The sequence below is a fragment of the Lycium barbarum genome, chromosome 7 (assembly GCF_019175385.1).
Source record: "Lycium barbarum isolate Lr01 chromosome 7, ASM1917538v2, whole genome shotgun sequence".
NCBI lineage: Eukaryota > Viridiplantae > Streptophyta > Magnoliopsida > Solanales > Solanaceae > Lycium > Lycium barbarum.
The window spans coordinates 13,001,132-13,013,748 of record NC_083343.1 but is presented as its reverse complement, the minus strand read 5'-3'; positions in this window follow the sequence as shown (position 1 = coordinate 13,013,748).

Genomic DNA, 12,617 nt, shown 5'->3' with positions numbered 1-12,617 from the left:
TATCCACCATTGGACTAAAATTTTGCAACCCTAGAAGTAATAATAATGGTTGCGACACTTTCCTAAAGCTTGGTATATATCTAACAGGATGATAGGGATAATGTCAAAATATGTGGTAAGCCCACTCATTACAACTCCTAAGAACAGCATGGGCTACAAAGACAACCCGAGTGTCGATAGCTAGGGAGAAATTTAGTGGAAATACCATAGTTCCCAATAAACAGGTGATAAAGGCTAGTGTTTGGTTAGCTTACCAAGACTGGAGTGAAGAAAACTCAAGAATGTGGTTGTCATACCCCTTTTTGGATAAATACCTCCCATATAACTTTCTAAAGGCTATAGTGGGTCCCTATGCCCAATCAGCTTTGTTGACAACAAACATGTCTTTGATTTCTTTGGGGGTAGGTTTATAAGGGATGAAGATATTTTGAGCTAACTTCTTTTTGGACTTGTTAGCTCTTCCTACGCTTTTGAAGACATCTCTAATCTCATTGAAAGTGGGAGTCATCTCTATTTCTCCAAATCTGAACACCATTCTGTCATTATCCTAATAACCAGTAATAATCTCTAGCAAACGCGAATCCCAAGTCATATTCATCAACAAAGGTAGATGCCCTATGCAACCCTTTATCTCTTTTTTCTGATCATTAGTCAAACCTTCTCACCACATCACTAAACCTGGTGGTGGACCCACAATCATATCAAACTGCACATTAGGAGACATCTGCAAGACAGAACTTTGTTAGTTCCCCGCCTCTAAGAACAATAATTTCACACAAGGCACAATTATGCTTCTAAATAGTAAGTAGTGGAATGCAATATCTTCAGGTTTTTACACCGTCTGAACACAATAAGGTGTCTATCTTGTTCGAATCAGGTACGTCTAAGATACTCAAACCGATATATGATCAACATGTGCTATATCAGTAAGGATTTGGTTTCTCTCTACACTAGTTATTCTAGAGTGGTTTTTCAAGCAAATGACACATGTTACCCAAGCGGACAAGCTGGGGGTGGGCTCTCTAAGGCTGTGGGATGACTGCATGCCCACTCGACCTTAGAGACCTCCAAAGACTATAGCAAAAGCATTTTTTTAGTGAGGGTATGACCGCAGCTCATCCCGCGTCGTCACTCTTGAAAAAAAGTGTAAAATAAATGCCAGGAGTGGCGGAGTATGCATGCATAAATAACAGTTATGTTTTTACGAAAATTTAAACACTTAAGCAGTTTGTATCACATAAACAATTTATATCATACAAAACACACAAATTATTGGAACCCTTATGGTTAGAACCTTAAATTGTCCCCAGTAGAGTCGCCATTTGTAGCGGGTTGTATTTTTTTCGATTCGTATTTGCACTTACCTCATTTAAAAATGACAGTGTCCCGGGGAAGTACGATTGTCAATCGTACCGGAAAAAAGAAAAAAAATATACTTCTATGTAGATGGTACTCTAAATGGACAGTAACTTTTAGAGTCTCCACCTAACTTATAGGTAAGTTAGGAAAACTAGTTCGAAAGGGTTCATTTAAAACGGTTGGGTTTTAAAAGAAACCAATTTGTACCAAAGTTTGGGTAAGGGTTGTGGTGATCTCTCGGGGAAGGTGTTAGCCCCCCCCCCCCCCCCCCCCGGCGGTATTAAGGATCCGTAAAATACGATTGACCTACAGGTTCTAATAGTATGCCTTGTGAATATAAATTATTTTTTGATAAAAACTACTTTTTGTTTTAGATTCCCGCAATAAAAGGTTAGTCATTCATGTAAAAATACTACACTTTCAAGAAACAAAAGTTGTAAATTTTTGCCCAAAATTGGGTGTTTTGGGTTTCGGACTAGAACATCTAGGTTAAAATCCGAAGGCGTTAACCTAAGTAGAACACTACGTAAGCCCACCCGAGTTTAGAAAAAAGGTTTTTTAGTTTTAAGTTTATAAAATCATTTTTGGCATACTACTATTATCCATATTTTATATTTTTAGATTTTTAGCCAATTTTAGTTCAAAATAGTCCAAGTTATTTAAGATGGTCAAAACAGTCCATAAAGTCTTTAAATCAGTCCGCATAGTCCACAGGTTTATATCAGTCCACAGGTTTTAAAAATATTCAAATCAGTCCCGTAATTTATGGAATTGATCATTTTTAGTCCAAATTATACTAAATCAATCCATTTAATGTCACAAGTTATATTTAAAGTTTCCAAAAATAAGTTTTGTACAGTTTTAAAATCAAGTTTAGGAAACTTTAAATGTGGGATAACCTTAAGGGTTCCAATTTATAAAATAGATGCTCAAATATGAAATATAAACTTCGCAAGTAAAGAGATAAGGAACTGGGTCAACCAAGCCAATAAGAATGTGTTATGCATTTGGGGTATTCCTCGGGTCCAAACGTATGCTCCAGTTTTTACTCCAAGTTGGTAGACTCGATCTAGATACGCTAGTGGGCCCCGTTGGGACCCGCCAACGGGTTTGGGTGGACAAGGATACGAACGGGTATGCACAATATTAGTATACTACTCAACATAGTTAAGAACTAGTATACTACTCAACATAGTTAAGAACTAAATAAATTACAAAGCCAAAAAATTAATTACATCGACTTGGGCCAAGCCCATATTAATAACCAAAAGTTGTAAATAATATCATAAAAGAAAGGCCTAAGGCATAATCCAAAAGCTGAGTTCAGTAACACGTAAGGAGGTATAAAGGACCAGAAGAGATGTAGCCCAGAATCTGAAGCCCAAACTACAACTTTCCCAGATTTCCAACTAAGTGTAAGAACCATGTTATACACAAGATATACCTCAAATATACACGCCTACGAGAGCAAAACATTGTTGCATACCCTCCATATACTTGATATACACTTCTCTGACCTAATCAAATTTCATTCCCAGGGACACAGCTACACCAAAGCTTCCAAACACTTCAATTTTAAGCTTGATCCTAGAATTTTAGTTAGTTTTAAAGGTAAACAAGTCTCCAGAATTTCACTAATGCTATTCGGTGATCTTAATCAATATCAGAAGGACTTCAAAGAATACTTTAACTCAAACTAGAAGCTCTAAAGCCATCCTTAAGAATAAGTAGCTAAAGACATGACTCAAGCAATTCAAGAAAAAAACAATAGCTAAGTGTTACAGACATCCAACAAGTTTAAGCAATGTGGCTTAAGCTATAGGGTCATATGAGTGTCAAGATGGCTTAGGAGAAAGTAGCAGTAATGAGTAGAAAGGAAATGCAGAGCAATCAGATTAGTCAGGAGAAAAGGTGATGCATAAGTGATCAGCAACACACAACACTAGGTCCTACTTAGCTTTCAATAGAATCAATGGACAACACAAGGAAAGATAAGGGACTAGCCTAGCTAAAGAGTTCATTTTAAACCAAGAGGGAGCTAAATTAGTTTATAGAGGTCATGTTTTATCCATATTTCTCACTTAAGCAAGTTACCGAATCAAACAACAAGGTTCTAAGTCGTTTCAGGCTAGTTTAGCTTTAAGCAAGTTCAAATACCTAATGGACAAGTATGTAGGTTCATCAAGTATAGTTGAGCCCAAACATAGTCAAAGGGAGAATTTCAAACAAAGCACTCAGCAATTCCGGAGTTTCCAAATATATTAAAAGAGGGATATGATACTATCTTAGGTTTTTTAACAATGTATCAGACATGGTTCAGTTTCAAAACAAGCAAATAGGGAACAAGAATACATATGAGGCAATCTCAGATTTCACAAGCAAATGACAGGAGGGAGGTGTATCACAAAAGTAAGTATCACGCTTAATCCTTTAAAGCAGCTTTAGTCTTAGTTTAGAATCCCTACACTTTCATTTCCATATCGCTTTGAATCTCTTAGCCTTATCTGACCTCTTTTTATGCTTTTTTTATTGAGCCGAGGGTCTTTCGGAAACAGTCGTCCTACCTTGGTAGGAGTAAGGTCTGCGTACACTCTACCCTCCCTAGACCCCACGTTGTGCGATTTCAATGGGTTGTTGTTGTTGTTGTTGTTGTTGTTGTTGTTAGAATCCCTACACTTAGTCTATTAGGTGATCATATTAGGCAAAGAGAACCAAGCAAACTGTAAGCAATATAAGTATAAAATACAAGTCGCAAGTTACAAACCAACATGAACATTACAAACAAGTAGCCAATACAAGACAGGACAGTGATCTATAAGTCATAGGAAAGTCAAAACTACCAACATGGTAGCCACCCCGACCCTATTATCCCAGTTGCAAGTCAAGAAAACAACTTTCTTACACCTCTTATTCCTTATTCCTCTTAACAAGTTCCCCGAAAGAACAGGATCAACAATCACACAATGTTCAGACATCTAGATTCTCTAAAAAACTAACAAGACAAGTTACAAGTCTTTTAAGCCCTTACTTTAAACAAGTATCCAACTTAACAGTCTCATAATCTAACTAGGCAAGTTCAAGGGAGTCATTTTTAGATTTCAAATAGCCAAAAGGGTTCAAAAGGCAAATCACTGTACAAGCCAAACAACTAGTAGCCATAAAACAATAAATTTTTCTTCCAAATCTTTTAAAAGTCACAGAGTCAAGAACAAGGAAGTTAAAGTCCATTTTAGAGATTCTTAGGACTAACAAAGTTCTCATATCAACTTCCAAAGTCCAAACAAACAGCTTTTAGGAAAAAGTCTTCAACATACCAGTTTTAAAAAGAGTTTGAAGGCCATTTTTACAAGTTCATATGACAAATATTGAAAGCAACAACCTCAAATTATGAAGATGGATTCTACATGAACACGACAAGCAGAGGTTTAGATCTCTTCTAGTTCAAAATAGACATGACAACACAGAATCACACAGGACATATTTCCAGGTTTTAAATCATTTTCAAGCTTGCAACAGCCTTTAAAGGATACTTTAAGATCAAACATACATCAAGTTCCCAACCTTAGTCTTAAAACCAACAAGAGATTCACAGAAATACACAAACAGACCCAGGCACAGACTACCTACATTTTGAAAATCATTTTATCCAGTTGCTTCCTAAAGACTCTTAAATCTTTTCAAAACATCTCATGCCATGTTTAAGCCTAACTTCAACTATCAACAACAAGCAAAAGGGAATCAGTCCATTTTAGTTCCAACACAGTTTTAAAACCAAGGTGATTATCCTTCACATACCAAGAACTTTAAACAAAAGCTAAAAGACTAACAAAACAGTAGCAAAGTCTGGAAAACACACTTCAAAAAAAAAAAGTCTTCAACATAACACAGAACCTCTCAAGAGTCACATGTCATATTCATACTTTAAATTTCAATGTAACAGTAATCACAAGCTAAAACAGACCCTTCTCTGCATATTCCGACCATTTTCAAACATCGAAATCAACTAACAACACTAAACCTATATAATAACAACATCTTAACATAAATAAGCTATTCAACAGTTTATACATAGAAAATAACCAAACATGATTCAAACTTTAAACATACGCTTCAACACATAAAAAACAAGCTAAAGTAGAGTAAATAAGGTGGAATAGGAGTATTACCTTTCTATGGGGCGACCAAAAGATCGGGGGGGGGGGGGGGGGGGGTGGGGGATTGAGGTCACCATCCTTCAAGTTCCAACACTAAAAACCTTTTAAACAGCCGTTTGTTCTTGAATTTTTCAACGTAGTAATAGTATTTTTGCTATAATATTAATGTAATAGTGTAATAATAGTAGATTTGTTTTTAGGTAATAGCAGTAATATAACAGTGGGATGGGAAGATCAATGTAACAATCGAACCCTAGTTGTTCATGAGAGAATTTTGGATAAAAAATCAGACCCCTTAAAATGTCACAAGCATGTTCTATTTATAGAATGATAATCTCAACCCTATGGACAAAAAAGACCAAAAATCAGATTTCTCCCCAATTCCACAAAACAAATTCGAATTTCAGTTAAGGACAAACAGATTTTCAGCAAATTTGTAACCATTGTACCTTATCCCACAAAATTTTCACACAAATCACATAATACAACTAAGAATCTAACTAATAGTACCCGAAAAATGTAAATAAAATCAGAAAATATTAGGATAGTATGCCTCGTCATCAATCAAACAAAATTACCACCTCATAACGGTACAATAGTACAAAACACGATAAAATCTCCCAAATTCGTACCCAACTACGAATCTATTTAGGAAGTTTTCCCTTAGGTTCCTTCATTGAGTGTTTATGGTGCACAATATGGCAAAGGGCTCAAGGCCCTTCCCATTACAATTGTAACACAAAGAAATCTAGAGTAACAAACCTTAACGCTATTCGATTTGGTATAAAAAATAAAATTTGAACGAAATTGAACCTGGAGATTACTAGAACTCATGATAAGGAACAAAACCCCACAAAAACTGGCCAAAAAGGTCGTGGATCGCTGTGGGTTGACCGCCAATGACGGAACCTTAATTCGCCTGAAATCGCCTCTCAAAGAGGTGGAAGGGTCGGGGTGGTAAAAAGAACCCCCCCCCCAAAAGTTTTACAAACATTTAAATTAGCCCCCCCCCCCCCCCCCCCCTCCTTGTTTAATAGACTATATATTATAAATGTATATATAGCTAAATATATTAATTATTTATGCTAAATAAAAATTAAAATTCGTAAAGTTAAGACACGAGCTTCAAAACGAGTCTAATATTGACATAGTTTCGAGCAATATTTTAAAAATGTTAAAATGCGGTCAAAATGAGCCGTAATTCATACGTAGTCTTAATTAACAATTTTTCCGAGTTAGACGGAGCAAGATATTTATCTCCTTTTCAAATTACATTTGTGAAAGTAAATAACTCGTAATTTTCTTGTAATTGTCAATTTTTATGAAATAGTTTTCTCGGGATTTTTGGAATTTTAATTTTTAAGGATGCACCCTCACTCTGTCTTTGACTTGGGAAATTTAAAATATTAAAACACGTATCTTATGAGGTGAAAATTAGGTGTCAACAACTGGTGTAAGTCGTGTTTTTTAATCCCTTGAGCAAAGAGTTTTTCACGGTAAAATCTTGTCTTCTGTACTTATTGCATTACATAAGGGAACTAGTACTCAACTAGGTCTCTTCATATTGTGTTTGGTGGACGCATAGCTTTTATCAATACCGTTTTTCCCATTGCCTCGAAACAATTGATGGCATGAGAACACGACATGTGGCATGATTGCCCCTTACCATAACTACACGTTCTCGTTCTCTCATAAACGGTATGGAGGTTTCCTCCCTGTCCTTGGTAATGACCTGTCCGGACTTCATACACACGTTCAGCATAGTTATACTCTTCCATCCCGTGTAGCTCACATATTTTCCTATGATGCTCGAACATTTGTGCATGTTTTGGTATCAATTTCCCACCATCTGCTAATATGGCTTTGGCATGTCTTGTTATAGTGGAAAACCGCTTCACAACTTGCTTGAACGTCATTCTCACCCTTGTAGTAACGGGCAGTCCTTGAGCAAATTTTATCAAACCTTGAATGACTCCGAGCTGTTTGTTGTTAGCATCCCCCATTCTCCTACCTCCATCCGCATGTAATGTCCATTTCTCAACCTCGATATCCTTCAACCAATTATATACTATTGGACTCACTGCCTTGATCACCTCTATCCGCATAAGAAACTTTTTTTCTTGATATTCCGTTGCAGCCGCCCACATTAGTTTGTTTAGTGTGTTGTTTTTAAATTTTGTTTGGAAATTTGTCTTTATGTGCCTTAAACAAAAGCGATGGTAAGCAAAGTGAGGCTGCCACTCCGTCAAATTAAACATATTGCTTAATATACCATGATGTCGATAAGATAGCACGCATATGCCCATATGATCCTTAATAACATATTGCCTCAAATGTGTCAAAAACATCCTCTCTGTCTCGTTGCTCTCGTTAGCGGCAATAGCGAAAGCAAGAGGGAATATCGACTCATTGGCATCCATCCCTACTGTAATCAGTAGCTTGATGTCGTATATCTTGTACACATGCGTACCATTTATGGATATGATTGGTCGGCGATGAGCAAAACCATCAATGCATGATTTGAATGTCCAAAACACAAAATTGAAGATATTACCGGCAACGAGCTTCCAATGTACAACAGTACTAGGATTGAATTTCTGTACAACTGCCATATACCTCGGCAACTGCTGGAAAGAGCCCTCCCATGTACCATAAATCATCTCAAAAGCCCGCCTACGCCCGAGATATCCCTTTCTCTTGCCTATCGTTTTACGATATGTTTCGTTGACGTTTCTAATGCAATCTTTGATGGGATAAGGATATGTTTAAACAAACAACATTTAGCAATGATATGATAATTTAATTGATGTCAAAATTATAATGAACTTGGTCGGATAGCTTACCTTGGGGTTTCGGCAACGTGGACAAGTACCACTTGAGCAATCATTTTTGCATCTAGATTAAAATGATCTGCTTGATTCTCTCCTATAGCACAAGTGTGACGTGGGTAGAATTTTATGATAATCCACAGACTATCATGCTTAAGAATACCATGAAGCATCCATTGACAACCTTGATATTGTCATCTGCAAACCAGTCTGAATAACTTTCGGGTTGAATCATCAACCTTAAACTCCCTCATTCCCTGGTAGCTATAAATTTTGACGGTCCTTTGCAATGTCTTTTTGGATTCGAACATCACGCCTTTTGCAATGTGAACAACATTATTTACAAGATCGACTGGTTCTTTTCACATTTTATGGCGAATTGGATCATTTTCTCTGGTGTAGACGAAGGCATCAGGATGACCTTGAAGATTGTCAAGATATGAAATCATGTCAGAATGCCACTGAATTGGACTTTCGTTCATCGGTCCTTGTTGGTGAATTGGGATTTCGGCCATCCAAAATTAATATTAAATAGAAAAAACTTGAGCGTTTGAAAGCGTTTGAAATTAAGCATGGTGTCACATCAAGTATGTGAAAACTCAATATTTTGCGCATATAAATGTTGCACAATATAAGTATGTCATGTGAAGCGTCTGAAATTGAGCATAATGTTGTCACATCAAGTATGTGAAAACTCAATATTTTGCGCAATATAAGTGTGTCATATAAAGCGTCTGAAATTGTGCATGGTGTTGTCACATCAAATGTCAAAACTCAATAGTTTGCGCATATAAATGTTGCGCAATATAAGCGTCTGAAATTGAGCATAGTGTTGTCACATCAAGTATGTCAAAAACTCAATATTTTGCGCATATAAATGTTGCGCAATATAAGTGTGTCATATAAAGCGTCTGAAATTGAGCATGGTGTTGTCACATCAAGTATGAACTCAATATTTTGCGCATATAAATGTTGCGCAAATAATTATGTCATGAAGCGTCTGAAATTGAGCATGGTGTTGTCATATCAAGTATGTGAAAACTCAATATTTTGCGCATATAAATGTTGCGCAATATAGGTGTGTCATATAAAGCGTCTGAATTTGAGCATGGTGTTGTCACATCAAGAAGTAGTATATATCATGAATGACGAACAACTAGCATTCACATTAAAATAAGTTATTATGACATTTTTGAACCAATTTTCTGATATTGCTCTATTACATGTTTTACCCAAGCAAACATATTCGAAGCAATAGGTAGGACATAGGAACTAGATGAGCATGATTTTTATTACTCAAATAACCCGAACAACATATACAATCAAGAATACAATAATACAATGAGAAATGAGCGGAATTGGCGTGTTAGGGAGGTTGAAATGCTAGAACAAAACTTGAGGGCACTGAGACTCAAACGTCCAAAAAGTCGTGCTACGTCAATGCCTCGTAGTACACCACAAGAGTTCCATTTTGCTCTTAACCGTTTTCGCGAAGAGAACAATCGGATGAAAATATGTTGCCTCAGGGTAGAATATGGTCAACAAGGTTACGTCAGATTCAGATCCAAGTGAGATTCGGACCGTGAGATGTCTGATGAAGATGAATCCCTGTGATCCTATTATCAATTTTTTATAATAAAGTAAGTAGGTAGGGTCATAAGGAGGACCCCAAGGGTACTCGGGGTTTTGCAAATATATAAGTAGCCTTTCATTTTTTTATTAAACTACAACATATTCAATGTCGAGTAGTAGAAATGTAGATTGATCTATATTCTTTCCAAATGATTCGAATAACAGTGGTAATGATAGCTCAAATCATAGTAGCTATTCCGATGAACCGAGTTTGCTAGATAACAATGAATTCATCCTAGAAGATGTGAAGCCCCACCTTTTAATAGAGCGTAATGACGATTTTCGAGAGCTGAAATATTCATATCCACAAAAATATTATTAAGGGTCACGCCGAGAATGGGCATATCGGCATGCCGAAACAGAACGTTTTGTCCGTGACTTGAAAAATCTCAACGCTCAAATCCCAACAAGATTTTGAATGACCATGCCTTGAGCAGGTCCACATTCTTGCGAGCTTGCCGTACAAAGGATTAGAAAAGAAAATAATAGAATGCTACCAAGACGTTGTAGATTTTACATGCTAAAGTTGGCCGAAGAACAAGCATCATCAACAGGTAGAGAACTAACATTTACAGAAAGAAGATATGTCTTCAGAAATTCAAAATATTGTTCTGAGGACGATATTAAGGACTTCTATTCTGATGATGATTAGGGGTTATTTTGGTTTACTATCTTAATTTTTGGGTCATTTAAATTTCGGACTCATGCGGTTTATTTGCATTTTTAATATATTATGAAGTCATCAATTTGAAAAAAATTAGTATGTTTTTAATTTGCTTTGATTGTTATAGTCTATTATTAATTTATATAAGCTTCATGGAGTTAATAATACATAAAAAGTTCAACAATTCACAATTTTAAAGAAAATACAAATAAATTAGTACATAAAAGTTGTCGATTACGTAATACGTGAAAACGTACAACTACTAAAAACAAAATACATAAAGATAACAAAAAAATACATAGAAATAATAAACTTAAAAAACAAAATACATAGATATAATAAACAACAACAACAAGATAGCATAAATAATTTTCCAAAATTTCAGTTTTTCTTTCAAAGCATTTTTCTCGCGTTGAATATCTCTAAGGTTAGCCTTGAGTTTTTTTTTTTTTTTTTTTTTTTTTTTTTGTGGATTCTTTTAGCAAGACCTCCAAAAGGTCAATTTTTTCTTGAGCTTCCATAAGCTTAAATTGCAAGTCAAACTTCACGGAATCTCTAACGATACATGAAGTCGCAATATCTTTATCAACAAGAGGCTTTTCAAACTTCACCGCCATCGTTTTATCCATGGAAATGCTATCTTCCCATCGAAAATGTTTGCAACCATTCATATACTATAAACACTACAAGAAACTCAGTTTTTGAAAGTAAAATATGTAGATATTGTAAAAGAAGTCTAAACCTTAAAAACTTGTAAAAACACTTACTTCGGGCACTTTACAATGCAAAAAACGACGACCCGGATTATCTTGGATCCTTGATGTTCTTAGCTTACAATAATAACTGCATTCACAAACATCGGGTTCTATAGGAAAGTTTGACGTTTCAGAGCTTTGAGACATGATTTTTTTTTTGTGGGGGGGGGGGGGGGGGGTAAGGGGGGTGGTGAAGTATGTTGAAAGAGTGAAAAATGGAGGAGGTGAAGAGTGACTTGAAAATGATCAACTGATGTGATCTATATGAACCCCTTTTGCGCACTAAATTAGTGCGCAAAAAGTACTTTTATCGCTTTTTGTTTATCGTTATTTTAGTCCACAAACTCACTTTTTAGGTCAATTAAGCAGCGGACTCATACAATTTGCCAGTCTCTTTCAAGCTTCTCATCATTCTAAGGTTGATGTCAACATAACGTAGTTCAATCAATGATCGATGTAAAAAGTAGACTCCATTACGTGGATGGAAGTTGTTGGTAATGAGAAAAGAGGTATCCCTATTATGCAAAATCGGGTCAATTAAGGACCCTTTTGATCGTAGATTTTGGTTCTATAATTTAAAATAATATTTGAAGCTTATGTTAAATAATTATTTATTTATTAAAATGACCCATTATTTTTACTTCAAATTCAAAATATAAAATTTCACTTTTGAAAAAATAGATTTGAAGAATTTTTAAAAAAATTTATTCATAAAATTTTATTTTATTTTTATGTTCAAACACAACTTTTTTCAAGTATCTTTCTTCGACTTTAACTTGCGTACTTTTTCTTTCAAATTTCAATTAAATCGTGTTGAGACGTCTGCAAAATATATTTGTTACCTTAATACAAAAGTAGACCAAGCCAACACTAAAGTGAAAAAAGCCACCATATAAATATATTTGTTTTCTTTCATTCTTTTAAAGGGCGATGATTTATCTCCCACAAAGTAGAGAGAATTGATATCACTTTTAATAGTGCAATTCCGATGTTATCATACTCGCATTAGTACCCAAAGAAGTACAGACACATACTTTTTCCTTTTGGACTACAAAAAAGTTCCTCCAATGTCCTAACCCCTTTTTATCATGTCATTTTGTTTTCTTTTATTCTTCACTCCTAGAAAATATCTTTGGTGTTTGGACACTCTTTCTAAGAGTGTCACAATAGTTCACATAAAGAGTAAATTTGCGTTTGGTATGAATGGAAAATATTTCCACGGAAA